We start from the raw sequence: 5,733 nt of genomic DNA on the forward strand, positions 1-5,733 counted from the left end.
TGTTAATACGTTTTAGGCTTTGCAGACTATTTTGTTTGTTCTGTCTGGATAAACAAAATGTGAATAAAATATAGTTGGCGAATACACACGTATACACAGATTATAATGTCATTCACTCCTTAGCAATCTAAAAGTCACAAGACTTCGTAACAAAAGCTAAAACGTGTAAGCAAAAAATTTAGTTTTCAGATTTACATTACTTTATTAAAAACTTTCTATCATCGATTAGCTTAATTCAATGTTTCATTGTGCTTTGATAAAAACAAAGACTTTAATGTTTCAGTTGTGATAGTTGAAGGTTCTTGAATAAAGGGATATCAGGTTTTTGAAGTGCGCGTTAAAAGCTGAGATTTTATGTTGCCATGGCTACAATTGTAGCAATATTTCGGCAAACTTTACCGACAGAAAAGCAGGTTTTACGAAAAAGTTCAGAAGTCTGTGCCATGTCAGTCACAGCATTGCTTGCCTTCAAGCCTTCTATCAGAACCTGGTCGGAGTGGCATAAATGCATCGGTGTATTAAATATACTTTCCTAAATAAATATCAATGTCTTAGTATGGAGTATTGAATACTGGGTATGTGATTACAAACTAAAATAGTGTCCTATAGCTTATGTAACATGTTGTGTATGGCCTTTTGATATACATTAACTCAGAACCCATTCTCATTCTTTAAGGGTTATAATTAAATGTATAGAGAAATAATAAAGAAGAATATTAATGTAAGTACATCATTTCCAGCTTTAGGCTTCAGCAACGAGAATGTTGAAAAACTAAACAACAAAAAGAAGTCTTTGGTTATAATAACACACACGTACCCCAGATAGAATTGAAACATTTTATAAGCGTGTTAAAAAAGTTTACGCATTATGTTTTAATAATGTTAGCAAAAAATGTTTGTAAAAGATAAATTATAACCATTAAAATAATGTTTACGAAACATTTAATTAAAAGCTTCTTGATATCAGATTTTAAAGTTTTATAAACATTTTTACAAATGTTTAAGCAAAATGTTTTAATAATGTTTGGAGAAAATGGTACTTTAAACATTAAATGTGCCATTCAAAGTTATGTTTTTAAAACGTTTAATTTAAACCATGCATAGTCTCTGAAGCTCCACTTCAAACATGAATGACATACACAGATTTTCATTTCCTTTTCATTAAAACATATTTAATGTCATTGAGTATAAACTCAGGAAACATTTACATCTTACACTAACAATTAATCTTACATGTACAACAAATGGTGACCAGTATTGATACAAATGACTCAATGATACTCAAAAAAAGAGAAAAAAGTATAGGAATTCATTAAATAGTGATCAGTCAATGCAAAGGAATTTTCTTAAATGAGCAGACTTTTAAATACTTCAATTTCAAATGATTAAAGGAGAGGTGTTGTGGCCCCGTGTGCTCCATGGGGAGTTGCGAGGAATAATTAAACTAAAACTAAATAGATTTTTAGATTTACTATAAAAAAATAGTGAAATGTACATTTGAATGATGCACAAAATACACAAAAATACAGTTATATCCCTCTGTAGATAACAACATTCAAATTATCATCTCTACCTTATACAATGGACATATCATTCCAATTAACCAGGCTTATTAGTGTTACAAAACACTGTAAAACAAAGCTGAACAAGGTTCATGTATTTATTGTAAAGAGGCTTTAAGAAATTCATTTAAAACATAATTAGATTGTCCTATGATAGCTAAGAATAGGGCTATCGCGTTGGTGCCGCACTTCTCCCTTCACGTGTTGAGAGGACGCCCTATAGTAAGCGGGCTATCGTAAGGTGGAATAGGTAACTGTGGGGATGAGTTAGCGGTGGAGATGGTGTTACATCAGCAACATACCTTTTATCTCCCCTGGAATCAGTAGGCCTGTGAACCACGGACCGCTTATGTCACGAGGGACAGCGCACCGACAATTGTCGCTACAGGAAATCTCCCAGAGAAAGAGAGAGCAGTGATCAGAAAACGCCCGTTCATTGAAAGGTCACAGTATACCTAGAGCAGGACAACAGTTCTTATTTGAAAATACAGATGAGCAACCATACAAAACACACTTTGTTTAGCAGTCTCACTAATATCAGATTTGTAAATAATAGTGTAAAAATTATGTAACAGCTCTTCATCATCAGCACAGGCTATTGCAAAATCTACACTTCTTCAACTTTAGTGAGTACTTCTGCATGTTTGTAAAAACCTATATTCTAGAGACTAAAACAATTCCTCAGCCTTTTCATTTCATTTAAATAAATTAGCCCTTACCTAGAGGCTGTCAGCATGCTTGTACCATGTCTGGTGCATAGGGCACCCAAACATTGTTACCTCCCTTTGCACAATCTTTTTACTTTCTTTACAATGCTTCCTCCTATATGAGATATGGTATATTTCCCTTTATCATTGAATGCTGATGGCTGGCATGCCTGAGTTAGCTCTGCGTTCACTGGAAAATAGAGCAACTAACTTTTCCAACGCTTTCCTGCAAAGCCATGCAGCAGTCAATACAGATTTTCATGTTCTTTATGTAGGCAGCATGATATAAACTCCATGCCTTTTCCCTTGAAGTGCGAACAAGCATCTTGCCTGGCACAAGGCAGTCATCCAGAAACTGGACATTTTCAAGAATTTCATCATCTGAAAGTATATATATATATGAGACAAATGTAATGAAATCATTCAATGCTACGATGACATGTAATAATGCTAGTGTAGTGAATCCCATAACATACTCAGACCCTACAGAAGGATGACTCTTGTGCGTTAGTGCTATTTTTTATTCTTACCAAGATGTTCTTAACACATGGTACTTAGATTCTGTCACTTATTTCAATAATTTACTTTACCCTGCACAGTAGTGTTTATTATGCAGTGTCTACATTCCTACCTCTAGTATTTCTGTACTAATGACCTGTTAAATTTGCTGTATGTCATGGGACAATTTTCCACATGGTGTGCACATCTCTTACATTTGTATTATTTGTTTTACTTGTGTATATTGCATGGTAGTCCATTTCTATAGAATTTGTGTCACCATCTTATATAATTTGTTTTGCCCCATATACATGTATTGCAGTGGTATACATGTCTCTTGCATTTGTCTTTAATGTATAATTTTCTTTATCTAATGTGCATCTATTACACAATGTGTAAAGCATTCCTGCATTTGGGTGTCACCATAATTTGCTGATCATATGAATAGAGTCAATAGACTGATACACTTTTTTCAACATCCGCCAGTAGTGTACGTGTAGGTGTAAATGCTATCACTCTATATAGAGTGAAGTGACTTATGATGTTATGAATGTGTGTATAATTATATATATAGATGTCAGAATCCATGTTTGCTACTCACTGTAAACTTGATTAAAGAAAGTTCTCTCATCTGGTGTCAAGCACATGTCGCTTGCCAAAGACTGGCAAACATCACTGATGATTTATAAATTTGTCTGGAATGAGATAAACAGGTTGGATATTTAAGTGATTTGTTCAAGAATTACATATTACCAATCAATCAAACACATTCATTGAAATATTATGTTTTATTCAATTTATTTCTTATGTTGAATATATGCATATATAATTTTACCATTTAATAATTATATTTCCGCATGCTTAAACTCATAAACTCACTTTCAATTTGTGATTATTGATGTTCAAAATAAACGACACGTACATAAGTTGGTCATCTAAAATTATTTGTTAAAGTATGACTTACTGCAGGACTGGAGTACGATGTCTATGTGCTTAAAAGTTAATCCTGGGCTGTGTCCAATGATAAAATATTGCATGCATTATTAACTCAAAAGTACGATATCAGGAACTAATATCCCATATACGTCCTTGATTAAATTTACCTTGACTGTCACTGCCGATTTGGTACAGTAACAGCACTACCACACTCTTGCATATGTAACAAGCAGTCACCATCCTGAAAGCACAACAAAATACCGGATTTGATATAAAAGCGAGAGACCGAGGTGAAGCATATATGCGAACACTTCATGATTCTAGATCTCCACGTTTCTGTGCGATTCATATTATTTCTTATTTCACACGAAAGATTTCAGACTAGTGAAGCCAATACTTTTGTGTTCTGAACAGGCAAAAGTTTGGGTAATAGTGCAACAAAGCAATACACTTACGGTAACTATATTGTTGATATCAAAAGTCTCAATTCCATTCATGAACGTAGATCCCCCACACGTCCATGATTTCGTTTTCGCGCTGCTCTTCCGGAAGTACGGCCGGGTTCTGGTTCGCCGAGACTGACAGCGGATCCCTTCGCAAGAGTCTCGGCTTACAGACATGTTCATAACTACACGTCCATGTACCCACTGATGCTTCTATATACACAAGCCACATGCACACATATATATATATAAGCCTCCCCCCCTGACACACACACACCTACTCATATCCTCATATGTATATAATCCCCCTTCACACACATGTCTGCTTATATATATACATGTGTAACCCACACACACACAGCCTTATAGCTGCTTATGTACATTTATGTACCCCCCCCCCACCCCAGGCACATACACTCATCTCTGCTTTTATTTATTTACATGTAACCTCCCTTACACACATACTCATATCTGCACATATATATTTATCTAATACCTCCTGACACACTCACCTACTCACTCATATGTGCTTATATATATATGAAAATAATCCTCCTACACATAGTATCATATCTGCTTATGTGTATATATATCTAATACCCCCAACACACACATACTCATGTCTGCCTATACATATATAATCCACCCACACACATTCACATGTATCTGCATATACATAAAATACCCCCCCCCCCCCCGACATACACACACACCCCTACTCACTCTTATTTGGATATATAATCCCCCCCCATGCAACACTTGTATCTGCTTATGTATACATGTTTAACCCACCACCACCACACACACACAGCCTCATATTTGCTTATATATATACACCCCCTCCCCCAAACACAAAATCACTCATATCTGCATATATATATATAATCCCCTACACACAGCCTCATATTTGCTCATGTATAACATCACCTCCCCTGGCTCACAGTCTTATGTCTGCTTATGTATATATGTAATCCCCCCCCCTACATATATATCTCCATATAGATTATAGAATACCCCTGACACACATATATCTGTATATATAAAATACCCCCTGACACACACACACCCTACTCACTCATATTTGCATATATTATCCCCTTCTCTCATGCACACTTGTATGTGCATGTGTACTCCCTCCCACCACCACAAACACTCATATCTACTTATATATATAAAAAATACCCCCCCACACACACCAACACACACGTCTCTGCTTATACAGTCGGACCTCGATAAGTCGACCTTCTCTAACTCGGAAACCTCCCTATATCGAATTAATTATAATTAATGTTAGTTCCCGACCAACTTCCATAAGACCAATGTATTTTAGATCTTAACTGGAAGATTTTTTTGGCTTCCATTAATGAACTCCGTTAGTCGAAATTTGAGTCATCACCAACCAGACGCAACTATGTCTCAAACTGTTCCAAACTATGTTCCGAACTGTCTCAAGAAAGACGGCTTTGTCAGTCTCTTATCGGGACGAGCACTGACTAGAGTTGGTGTCTGCATGGTTGTGCCGTGCGGTACGTGCCGAAGACATGGCAAGTGGTCAACGTCAGCTGAAGACGTTGTCAACCGCAGAAA

At 35.9% G+C, this 5,733-nt stretch overlaps 1 long non-coding RNA gene across 2 annotated transcripts; it reads right to left on the minus strand.

Moving 5' to 3' along the window:
* Window positions 1-1,162: 1,162 nt before the first annotated feature.
* On the minus strand, window positions 1,163-4,254 carry LOC112572075. Of its 2 annotated transcripts, XR_003100939.1 has the most exons (5): window positions 4,159-4,254; window positions 3,871-3,944; window positions 3,369-3,462; window positions 2,481-2,650; window positions 1,163-1,944 (listed from the first exon to the last, which is right to left on the minus strand). It is a non-coding gene; the product is annotated as an uncharacterized LOC112572075 (long non-coding RNA). The 2 variants fall into 2 exon arrangements; XR_003100938.1 differs by having other exon boundaries at window positions 1,163-2,650.
* Window positions 4,255-5,733: the final 1,479 nt, after the last annotated feature.

Source organism: Pomacea canaliculata, linkage group LG9, assembly GCF_003073045.1.
Source record: "Pomacea canaliculata isolate SZHN2017 linkage group LG9, ASM307304v1, whole genome shotgun sequence".
NCBI classification, from domain to species: Eukaryota; Metazoa; Mollusca; class Gastropoda; order Architaenioglossa; family Ampullariidae; genus Pomacea; species Pomacea canaliculata.